Here is a 268-nt window from a genome sequence, read left to right as displayed (position 1 = left end):
ACTCGCTCCGGTGTAATTCACTATAGTTGTCTTCAGGTGCAAAGATGGTTGTCAGATCTCATCATGGGTGGTTGTGAGCCACCATGTGGTTGCTGGGATCCGACCTCAGGACCTTCGGAAGAGCAGTCAGTGCTCTTAACCCGCTGAGCCATCACGCCAGCCCACCAAGATTCTTAAATTACTAGGAAAGTAAATTTTATGTAGTATTCTATGTAATATATATATATATATATATATATATATATATATATATATATATATATATATA

This window comes from Mastomys coucha, unplaced genomic scaffold, assembly GCF_008632895.1.
Source record: "Mastomys coucha isolate ucsf_1 unplaced genomic scaffold, UCSF_Mcou_1 pScaffold14, whole genome shotgun sequence".
Classification (NCBI taxonomy): domain Eukaryota; kingdom Metazoa; phylum Chordata; class Mammalia; order Rodentia; family Muridae; genus Mastomys; species Mastomys coucha.
This window is presented reverse-complemented; position numbering follows the sequence as displayed.